The sequence below is a fragment of the Moschus berezovskii genome, chromosome X (genome assembly GCF_049115385.1).
Source record: "Moschus berezovskii isolate FMDL1 chromosome X, NW_MosBer_1.0, whole genome shotgun sequence".
In the NCBI taxonomy this organism is placed as follows: domain Eukaryota; kingdom Metazoa; phylum Chordata; class Mammalia; order Artiodactyla; family Moschidae; genus Moschus; species Moschus berezovskii.
This window is the reverse complement of record NC_142488.1, coordinates 102,251,488-102,260,625: the sequence shown is the minus strand read 5'-3', so window position 1 is coordinate 102,260,625 and position 9,138 is coordinate 102,251,488. Positions and strand designations below refer to the sequence as shown.

At 47.0% G+C, this 9,138-nt stretch overlaps 1 protein-coding gene across 1 annotated transcript in view; it reads left to right on the top strand.

Annotated features, from left to right (window-relative positions):
- Positions 1-6,295: 6,295 nt before the first annotated feature.
- The window catches only part of TRPC5 (transient receptor potential cation channel subfamily C member 5), a 321,668-nt gene continuing 318,825 nt past the window's right edge, over positions 6,296-9,138 (top strand). Inside the window, exon 1 of the mRNA XM_055393456.2 lies at positions 6,296-7,119. The gene's annotated coding sequence lies outside the window, so the exon portion shown is untranslated. The remainder of the gene's footprint in view (positions 7,120-9,138) is intronic.

The window sequence follows — 9,138 nt, the reverse complement described above, 5'->3', positions numbered from 1 at the left end:
ACTCCAAAGTCTACACTCTGTAGCATAACCCACTCTCCAAGAAGCTTCCATAGCTAGCCCCTCATTATTCTATCCATAAGGACCTGTGTCACTGATCAAAAATAAAGCACAGTTCACCAGATATTCCTTCACTCCAACAAACCCTCTAGAGAAAAAAACTCTAATTAAAATTTTATTTTTATACCAAGCCCTCCCTGAAATTGGGGCTTCCCTGATGGCTCAGACAGTAAAGAATCTGCCTACAATTCAGGAGACCTGGGTTTGATCCATGGGTTGGGAAGATCCCCTGAAGGAGGGCATGGCAACCACTCCAGCATTCTTGCCTGGGAAATCCCACAGACAGAGGAGCCTGTTGGGCTACAGTCCATGGGGTCGCAAAGAGTCAGACACAACTTAGCGACTAAGCACACTCCCTGAAAAAAAAAAAAAGCCATTCTTGAATAGGCAGGAAAAACAAACAGACTTCATAGATTCACAAGGCCTGATCTGTAAGTGGGGTGGTTTGGTGGGCTTAGTAAGTCTTTATCACAAAAAAATACCTGCCTCCTCATGCTTGAACTTTCTTTACTAAGGAGATAAGAGTCTTTGGTTCACAACTGGAAAAACAGGCTGAAGACAGAACTATTCCTGGGAGAGAAAACACACTGGTATTTGGATTAGGGAAGATCACATCACTTCACAAGGGCATATTTTAATAAGCTGAGGATGGAGCAGACAGAATAAAAACTAAACCTACCCTTCCTGAGACCACACACAGTCAGTCACAGACTTGTCTCTGTTGCTAACTATAATGGATCCTCAGGTGAGGCCATTCTCACTAGCCCAATGTTTTCTAATCTGTGATTCTGAAATTGCACTTAATAAAATTGCCCAGGGTCAGTCCCCTTTGTATTCTTATTAGTGGTAAGCACAGCAAAGTCCTTAACTAATCCATGATGTGAGTCTCTGTACTTATTTTATTAAGATTAATTGCTATTTAAGACCTTATGCCTTGATTGCAGGGATCCTTTTGCTATATAAAAATCTAAACATACTTTTTAAATGTGAGACATGTTTTCAGTTACTGAGAGCCACTCTAATTAGTCTTGACAAGAGAATCAAATTTATGAATACACAAAGTTTGAATATACTGATTGTTGGTCCCTGCACTGGACTTGATAAATGGCATGTTACTATATATGTATGCATGGTGCTGGGTTAGGAGTTATTCAAAGTGACACTGATGTAAGTCTGGCTCACTGGTAACTTATTTTCAAGGCAGGGGCTTACTCAACTGTTTTTTGAAGGAATATTCCACACTTCCTCCTGTATTTTCCTTTGTTATATCCCTCATTTGGACTCCACAACTCACATCAGCATTGTTTGACTTCCTGAGGCAGAGATACCGCTGAGTGTTAAAACCCACAATCACACCAAGACATTTTTTCAACACTCCACTGTATTTTAAGAATCATCTGTTCTTCCTTTCCATTTCCATTGTTGAGTATTTCTCTAACATGCTAGTGACTAGAAGTCCTTTCCTTTGTACTGTAAATGAAAAACGTGGCCTGCCATATCAGCAAACAAAGAATGCTGAGGCCATTAAGCCACCAGTCTGTACCACAGCCCCAAAGGTAAGCCCTGAGGGAACTTAGAATGCAGACAAACGGCGGGGAGGGGGGGGGGGCGCTCAGGATGGGGAGGGAGGCTCAGGATGGGGAGGGGGTCTCACGAAGGGGAGGAACAGGATACTGGCCCTAAATAGCTAAGGTGCATATCAAAGGAATGATTTCAATGAGCCCAGAGTCTTGTATGTTCCCAAATATAGAAAAGCCACTAAATTCATTAACTAGAGATATCTGGTTTTCTGTAATTAACAGTGGCAATCTTTTGATGTTCCAATTACCTGGTCTTTGTTACAAACACCCCCATATATCCTGGTTCCTCCCTCACCTCTTTGGAGCTATCTTACCTCACAGCTATCTGAGAGGTTGCCTTCCAGCCTTAAGCCCTCAGAAAGTCTGCCAAATAAAACATAATTCTCAACTTTTAGGTTCAGCATTTTTTTTTCAGTCAACAGGAAATAATAACCTGCCTTCAAACTGCTCAATTTGCTAAAGTCTTTGTGATGTTGTGGTCAATGTCGATGCTGAACACACTGTTATATTTTGAGTGTCTTACAGAGGTAAGTCACAAAAAATAATTCAACAAAGAACTATGGCAATTAGCAAGACAAAGAGCAATCTCCCTAAGGCAGAGCCTTAAAGAATAAGTCACTGTCTGGGGACAAAAGTGAAATAAGAGAAAGTCAGGTTGGATTCAATTCTGAAACTACCTTTCCATGAAAATATGTAACCCTTTCCCTTAGGGGATGAAATAGTCAACAATTTCTAAGTGTATTGAAAGCTGGGATTAGGCCTTATAGATCTTTGCTATAATCAACACCCTACTCTTAGTGAGTAGGGCTTCCCAGGTGACACTAGTGGTCAAGAACCTAGCTGCCAATGCAGATGTAAGAGATCTGGGCTCAATCCCTGGGTCAGGAAGATCCCTGGATAAGGGAATGGCAACCCACTCCAGTATTCTTGCCTGGAAAATCCCATGGACAGAGGAGCCTAGAGGGCTATAGTCCATAGGGTCACAAAGAGTCAGACACGACTGAAGCAACTTAGCACGCACACTCATAGTGAGTGCTCAGCAAAAGTTAGATGGTGATGGGGAGGTAGAAATGCTTATAAGAATGAATTCAATCATTTGTCAAAACCTGTTAATTTGTGAGGACTCCTTTTCCCATTATTTCCTCACAAAATATTTCATATTTTTTGAGATTCCATTTGTTAAATACAAGATCTGGACAAGCCCATGTGGATAAAATGAAGGTAAAATCCCATCTTTGAAATGGGATACTACATTAAATGGCAGCGGTTCACCATAGGGAGGATGATTTTGCATAGGGACTATTTAACAAAGTCTGGCATTTTGGGTTATCACAAGATGGGGGTGAAACTGAGCAGGATGCTGTGGAGCCCTCCCAGGTACAAATCCTTCCTTTGCAACCCGCCCCCACCATCCCCCCACCCACACCGCCACATCCTTAGTTTCTTGTTTGGAAAAATAGACTTCATTCAGCCTTGGAGAACTTCCTGATTTCCACAGGGCGGATTCAAACAGTTGCTAACCAGGGAAGGAACAAAGAAGGAACTATCCAGAAACTATAGCATAACCTTGGAGCAGGCTCCTGGTTCCTCCTGAAGGAATATATAACTATATCTTTGAGTTCTTCTGCAGGAAATAAGGTCCACACCCAGGTGGAGGAAGGTAACTTCAGGCACCTTTTTACTGCTCCAAACCAGGATACTGCGTTTGTTTGACCTCACTGTGCAATGGGCACATGACCTTGAGATCTGTAACATGGGGTATTACTGGAATTTGGTGAATAGAGGCCAGGGATACTGTTAAACATCCTACAATGCACAGGACAGCCTCCCACAATAAGGAATCATCTGGCTCAAAATGTCAATAGTGCCCAGATTGAAAAATTCTGCTTAATCAGAAGAACGAAATGCCTTTACTCTGTAGGTTTCTCGTGTCAAGTCTCTCTGTGCCTATTATACTCCGCTTCAGTCTGCATATCCCACTCTACATATCCCAGTCTACATATCCCACTCTTGTCAAGGCTATAAGAAGAGCAGAGAAGAGAGAGGGCCCTTGAATATTTCTGTCTCAATGCACTTTACCAGTCATATCTGGATGGTGCTTGGATAGGCCCAGCCATGTGAATAAAGGTTACCTAGAAGCCAGACAAATCTGGGCTTAAATTATCCACAGTCACTTCCATTTTTGGCTTTGAACCATTCTTGCAGATGTGGCCTCTGGTTGCAATCTGCCCTGGGAGAGTTCAAACAAATATATATCTTCAAGTCACCAAGTAGAAAACCTGAATTTCTCCATATCCCTAGAGAAGATGAGTTCCCCCAGCTCCCAAGTCTAACAAGCAACCTAGGCAAGCTTAGACTCCTACCCAGGTCAGCTTCTTAATTGCACTAGGAGATCCACAAGCAGGTTTGTCCTGGTATAGTAATGCCTGACTTTTGCATGGTGCTTTTAATTTTGGAAAGGGTTTTCCTTTGTATATCCTCAAGCTCTTAAAGAGGTTAACAGGGTAGGGCAGGAACAGGTAGAAAAAAAAATGAGTCTTATCTACCATATAGTGGGAAAGCCCCCAAATTCAACACCACCCAGAATCCCCCTATGTTAAAGATGATTGCACTCTATACATAGGGCCTTTGAAGGAGACAGCTGACAAGAATGGAACTTTCTTTCCTTCTCCCTGGACACTGCTCCTGACTGTACCCTAGGACTGAAGTAGAAGCCTCAACTGAATTGTAGTTTGGTCTGAGAAAGGAAGATGCCCCAAAGTCCTGTCCAGAGCCTCATTTCCTCTTTGCTCCCCGGCAAAGGAAGGATTAGCTTAATCACAAAATAGACCTCTTTTGTTTGGAAGGCTGTATATTCGAGGTGGCTGGCCACAGCAAAACTGCCTTTGAATGGGAGAAAAGCAGCAGAGTTCCAGAGTTGAGTGATTTAAAACAAAACAAACAAAATAAATCTACATCATAGGCCAATCTTTAGAAACACTTGAAGTTGTTGAAAGTGTATGTAAAGGGTGGCTTCACCCCCATCCCTACCTTCCCCGTCCCAGTCCCACTCACAGGAACACAAACTCTTCATCCCCCAAAGCAATACATTTATCTAATGCCTCACTCCCACACAAAAGCTTAATATTCTCCAGAATACTGGGCCACCTGGAGGCTAAGGGAACGATGACAACGTAAAAACTTGTCTTGCTCTGTGCCCCAAGGGACTTTCTCTGGGTAACCTAGGAGAGTTACTAGGGCTCCCTCTCAACATAAATATGCCAGTTCACCAGCACAGCAATGGGAACATTCGGCCATTTAGGCAAGGCAGACTGTTCTTTCTGGAGCTCTACTCAAGCTCGTAGTGTGCTCAGGGGTTTAAGGCGACAGCAAGAAGCACAGGGGAGCTATCTCTGAGATCTAGGTTGTTCTAAGAATGGACAGGAAAAGGGGTTTCAGTTATCAGCCCAGCGGCCAGAAAGGCAGAACCCAGGCACCCGCCTTTCTGGAGAGATGTAGTGAGGGAGATAAAAGACAAAGCCGAGCTGTGGGGTTGTGCAGGCCAAACCAGGAGATGCTGCCAGCTAGAGGACCTAAGCACCTGCAGGTTGCAGGTATAAGTCTCATTGTGGTGGGGGCAGGGACATTTCTGCCCTTCCAGGAAGATTCAAGAGCGCCGCCAGTCTTTCTGGGCACCAGAGTGGTTGGGGTGGAAAGGTGTCTCACATGACCCAAAAATGGAAAGATCAAAGAGTGGTCCAAGTGTCCAGTGACACCTTCCCCTCCACACACACACAGAGAGAAACCGCTGCCACCACTAAGCAACTTAACTCTCTCATGCTACAATACCACTAGCCATCCCCTCTCCCCTTCAATCTAGGTTGGCGCTGGGAAGACAGACTCTAACCTACGGGTGAGAGAGGCAAAGATGTGAGAACTGGGCTGTGCTGCTAGGCTGCCTGCACTGGGTTACACTAGACTCATCAGGGACAGAAGACCCCCAGGTCAGCTCCTGGCCACTCAGGGTCCTGCTCTCCACCGGCGCTCGCCTACGTTCTCCCTGGCTCACCTCCCCTTCCTCCGGGATGACCCGTGATGACCCGTGGCTGCCCGCGCAGCCCCGCCACCGCCTGCCGGCTCAGAGCCCAGGTTGTGCGGGGTTGGGGTTGGGGGTCACAGTCCAAAGTCGGAGCACTCAGGACAAGGGGGCAAAGAGAGACTCTGCCAGTCAGGCGCTCTGAGGTGCTCCTGTCCAGTCCCCTCTACCCGAAACCACCACGCTCAGCCACCCAGACTCTGCCACCACCCAGGGGAGGGGGAGGCCCGGAGAAGAGCAAACGAAGGAAACAGAAAATTCCGTACCGAGGGGGGAGAGATGAGACGGTGGGACAGGGCAGCGCCGGGGCTGCCTTGGGGTTTTGGCTGCGGCTTCCTTCCACCCCTGGCTACCGAGTTGCAGAGAAGCAGGAGCTGCTGCCCCTGCAGGCTGCCCCATCCTCCCTCTCCCTCCTTCCCTCCCCCCTGCCCGCTTCCCCCACCCCGCCCCGCCCGCCCCTGCCTTGAGCTCAGACTGTGTGAGGCTCCAGGTCCGGACTGGGGGAGGTGAGAGGTGCTTTCACCGACAGCGGCAGTCCCCCCACCCCACTCCCACACACCCCCCACAATCGCGACGGGTTCTTCCAGCTTGCAGCCACCCAAAGGAGAGGAAAAAGAGAAAAGGAGCAGAGGAAAGCCAGGAGCAGACAGAAGGGAAAAGGAAGAGCTCAGGGTTGGACATTTTTGGAGCTGGGGTGGGGAGAATAGGAGCGCGCCTCCTCGATTTTACCTCCCCACCCCACTTTGCTTCTCTCTCTCCCCCTTCGTTGTATAGCATTTTTCAGAAGCGGCAGCAGAAGGGGACAGAAAGCTCTAGTCTGGAAAGATTCGGAACGGTGACCGGGGCTCCCGCCAGCCACTACCTAGCAGCTGGCGCAGGAGTGTGCATTTGTGTATGTCAGAGTGCGAATGCTGGTCTCTGTCTCTCCCTCTGTCTTCTCTGTCTCCTCCACACTCCCGCGTCAGCTGCCTCTGTCAGTTTCTTCCCTTGCTCTCACTGTGCTGTACGCTGCGTGAAGGGGGTGCGTGTGTTTGGAGGCACCCAGGTTGGGTCAGCAAGCCGGGAGAAGCGAGCAGGGACAAGGCAGGGGCACGGGTAGAGCAAAGAGTTTCGGAGTGCTGACGAAGGCGAAAGGTGAGCCGAGATGGCCAGCCACGGGGAAGTTTGCGAATGACTAAAAAGCGAAGGGAGAAACCACGCTAGGAGCGGGCACTTGCGCGCCTCGCCACACCCCGCCTCTTTCCCTGTGCTCGTCCGCCCACCCGCCAGGCAGCCTCGAGGCCGGGCTGGGCTGTCCCAGGCGGTTGCTGTTGGCGCGCCACGGGAGAACCGGTAAGGTGGCCGCACCAGGCTCCTTGGCTCCCAGACACCAGACAACGCGGATCTGAACAAACCACTTGGCCTGGGGTAAGTCAACAGGCAGCCCAGAGCCTTCTGGCTTTGCTGCCAGAGCGCTGCCAAAAGGCAGCGAGGTGCGGGATTGAGTGAAGGTGCAGGGATGCTGAGGGCTGGGAGGTGCTAGCTGGCTGTGGGCTGGGGTGGTAGGGGGCAGAGCGAAGCCAGCAACAGATTGTTTTCTGACACAGAAAGATATGGTGGGACTCTAGAGGTGTTAGGACAAGGTGGCTCTTGGCAGTGACCAAAACGTTGTTTTTATTTGGGATGTTCCTCTAAATCAGCTTGTCTCTACCCCAGACAGTGATCTGAGATCAGTATCGACCCGAGACAGGAATGGAATAAAGACACTGGCCCTTTTGCCAAAAGCCACTTTAAGATGTGGAAAGCCAGGGGGTGAGCTCATTGAGGGCTCAGGAATCAGAGCCCCCATTCACCTTCTTTCTGTTTTGTATCCATCAAACTTACTTACGAAATGGCCAGATTCATTTTCCTGGCTCCTTAAAGGAATCAGGAAATACAAATGGGGAGACATCAGTCAGATCTCTGCTCAAAGTAGACATCCCCTCCCCACAAACACACACTGACTTGGACAGTCATGATGGTCCCCCTCTCCAACACACACATAGGTACTGAGCTGTATTCACAGATCCTGATCTTTCTCCATGGTCTCTAAGAATGAAACTGGGAGAAGGGCTTTCTCCCCTTTGCCAACCTGGGGTCTTCTGACCATAACCAAGTATGTGGTGATGGCTATCAAGGTTATTACTCCCTTGTGAAAAGCCTAGAGCTAGGAAACCATTTGGGAAGACAGGATCGCTGAACTTTACCTGAGTTTATCATGTGAGTAGAAGAGACAGGCTAATCAATAATGCTCCCCTTAAAGATTGTGTGTGTCAGTCCTGCCTTCAAATGAGATGACTCCACTGACATGGCACCCAGATCCACTTGTCTATTTCTATACATTTATTTTCATGGCATTTAGCAAATAGTAAAGTTTACATATTAGAATTCGTCCTTTTCTATTGTCAGTCTCGGGTTTTTTGTTTTTGTTTTTTTTGGTGTTTTACAGATGTTGGTGTTTGGTATTATATCATGTTTCCTTTCCTATAGACTCTTAAAAAGCTGTGATATAAATGATGCTAAATGGTACCTTTCACCCAGTCTTTAACATTTGCTTATTCTAAATCAAAAGGCATGGAAATGCATTCACACAGTACCAAGTTGGTCTCAAAGCAAATGTTTAGCCTAGGATAAAGAAAACCCACAAGGTTTCTCTATTTGCAAGGTTGAAGGAAAAACTGAATGCCACATGAAATCTGTTTGGTTCCTGGAAGATGCTGTTTTCACGAAGTTCTGGCATAGATAGATAGATAGAGTGTGTGTGGCGCTGCTTTCATAAAGTTGTAATACATATGGTATGTGTGTATTTTTTCAAGGACTCAGATCAACCCCATACAATCTGGGCTCTGTGCTGCTGTAGCCGAGGGGGGAGTATTTGAATTTGTGCTTGCAAAGCATCCAGGCTCTTCTGTTAAACTTTTTATTTATTATTATGTTACCAGAATACAATGAATTACCTCTTTCCAACTCAGCAAATGAGAGAAACAGATTTTGCATTAAGTGGAACTGTTTGTGTTACATCAGGCAATTTGTTCTAATGCTCACTGCTGAGAGAGAGAACAGAACAAGGGTTACTCAAGTAGGATCTGAAAAGGTGCCCATTCTGTTACTTTTTTAGGCCATCATAAGCAAATATCTTCTTAGGTTAAAATTACACTTTCCCATAAATAGCAAAGACCAGGTTGCAGACAGGTAGGAGAATCAGCAGCTTCCTACTAGGGAAAGAACTGAAAGTGTCAACAGGGATGACACCTAAGGTGTGGGTCTTTCATGGTTGAAAATCTGGCTGCTGCAGTGGATCCTGATCCATGGTTTCTCAGGGCATAAGGAGGTAGGAAGCGCGGGGATCCAGAACCAGGCAGTCCTTAGCTGTGTTGACATTGACTTGACTGTAGTGTATGCGCCAAT